This window comes from Penaeus monodon, chromosome 18 (genome assembly GCF_015228065.2).
Source record: "Penaeus monodon isolate SGIC_2016 chromosome 18, NSTDA_Pmon_1, whole genome shotgun sequence".
NCBI classification, from domain to species: domain Eukaryota; kingdom Metazoa; phylum Arthropoda; class Malacostraca; order Decapoda; family Penaeidae; genus Penaeus; species Penaeus monodon.
The window spans coordinates 8,226,898-8,229,397 of NC_051403.1; positions in this window are offsets into that span (position 1 = coordinate 8,226,898).

The following is a 2,500-nucleotide window of genomic DNA, read 5'->3' on the forward strand; positions in this document are numbered from 1 at the left end:
GTGGGTTTGGTGTGGGTTTTTTTTTGGGGTGGGTGGGTGACCTTTTGTTTGGGTTGTGTGTTTTTGTGGGGGGGGGGTTTTTGGGTGTGTTTTTGTGTTTTGTTGGTGTGTGTGTGTTTTTATGTGTTTTGTTTGTGAAATTGGGGTGTGTTCCCTTGTACGTATAATGAAACAGGGAAATTGAAATAGGAAAAAATAGACGGAAAGTTTAATAGAGAGATGCATTTGAATCCCATTTATAGTGTAAAAACCAGAAAAAAAGATATAAATACGTAGACATACAGACTAATATTTCATTAGAAGTATGAATATATGCCTTTTTGTATCGACTATACACATAATTAAGATGTATCATTTTGATTCAACATCACATTTACAAAGCGTGAGAGAAACGCAGTGCTGACCAGCTCTGCTCTTCCCCCAAAAACCTTGTAGGGCCCATTTGGTATATAATTGTATATAACTTGTAAAATTAAACCTGGTATATACACCCCCCTTTATGAATTTTTAATATAATTGGGTAAAGCAAAACCCTTTTTCCCCTTGTATTTTAACAGAAAAACTTATTTTTTTCCCCTCGGGAACCTTTTTTTGGAACTTTTGGTTAAAAAAAGAAAACCAAACTTCCTTACCAATTTCGAAGAAGTTTATTGGCAGGGAAATTTAAATTAATTTTTTAAGGCCCGTTGTAATCCATTTTTTTTGGTATTTTTTCCATTTTAGGAAAAAAAAAAGAAAAAAGGGGGAAAAAAAAAACAATGCCCGGAGGCCCCCCCCTTTGGAAAATTTGGGGGGAAGGGAATTAAAACCTTCGCCCTTTTCGGGCCTTTTTGGGGAAACCCTTCCCTTTTGTTTTTTAATGTCTCTTTACGGGAAAGAAGTTTACCAGCCAAAAAAACAAAACAAAAAAACAACCCCCACCCCCCCAACCAAACCAAGAAGGAAAAAACCCCCCCCCCCCCCCGCCCCGGCGGGCTTGATTGGAATTTCGGCCAGGGCCCAAGGGGGAGGGTGCATTTGGACGCCCAAAAAACGCTGGGGGTTTAAAACTGGGAAACAAAAAAACCCCACACACACCCCAAAAAAACAAAACACACACACACCCCCACACAAAACCACACAACACACACCCACAAACCAAACACACACACCCCACCCAACAAACACAAACCCCACACAAAAACACCCCAAAAACCCCACAAAACAACACCCCCAACACCCCACAAAAACACAAAACACCAACACCCCACACACCACACAAAATTTTTGTGGTGTGTGTAACGTACTTTGAACACAATCTCCCTTACTAACTGAGCAATGCAGCAATAAGAAAAATCCCCGGCCCCCCCCGCCCCCTTCCCACGGAATTTCCCACGGAACCTTTACACGGGGAAGCGTAATTTCCAGCCCCCCCGGCCCCGCCCCAAACCACCCAGGCTCCGCGGCCAACCGTTTTCCCCAGGGGGGGGGCCATTGGGTTTTTTCCTTAGGGATGTTTTGGGGGAATTTTGGGGTGCGTTTTTCCCGGGGGGGGTTGTTGTTTCCCGGTTGAGTGTGGGGGGGTTGTTGGGGGTTTGGGGGTGGTGTTTTTGGGGGTTTGAGTGTGAGTGTTGTTGCGGTTGGGTGAGTGTTGTTGGGGGTTGATGGGGGGTGTTTTTGGGGGGTTGAGTGGGGGGTTTTGTTGGGGGTTTGAGTTGGGCTTTGGTTCGGGGGTGAGGGTTTTTGGGGGGGTTTGGGTTTGGCTTTTTTGAGTGGGGGAGTGGTTGCGGTTTGAGTTGGGGTTTTTTTGGGGGGGTTAAATGTGGGGTGTTGGGGTTTGAGTGTGGGCGTTTTTCGGGTTGAATTGGGGGGCGTTTTGTGGGTTTAGGGGGGGCCCTTGTTTGGGGTTTAAATTTAGGTGGGGTTTTGGGGGGGGTTGAGTTTAAAAGGTTGGGTTCTTTGGGCGTGGTTTTCGCGGGGTCGGGGGTTGGGTTGGGGTGGGTTTTTTGGGTTGGTGGTGGGTGTGGTTTTTTGGGAAATTTGGGGGTTTTTGGGGGGAGAAGGGGTTAAATTGGGTTGGGGGTTTGGATTTGGGGCGGGGCCGGGGTTGAGGGGGGGGGTTTGGTTGGGGTTGGTTTGGGGGTTTTGGGGGTTTGTTGGGGTGTTTTTTTTGGGGGGTTATTTTTGGGTTTGGGGGGGGAAAATGGGTTTAATTAATTGGGCCTTTTTTGGGCGGTTTTTGGTTTTCCCTGTTTTTTTGGTTTTTGGTGAGGGTTTTGGTTGGGGTGTTTTTTGGGTTAAATGTTTTTTGGTTTTTTAAAATTGGGCCCCCTTTTGGTTCCCAAAATTGCTACCTAAATTTTTGCTTTGACCTTCCCCTTTTGTTTTTGGTTTTTTTTAAGGGGTTTGGTTTGATTTTTTTTTGTGTTTAAATTGGTTAACTGGTTCCCAAAATTTGGGAATTGTTTTTTTCCCCACCCCTTTTTGGGTATAAGTCGTCTTTTAATTTTAAAAAATTTTT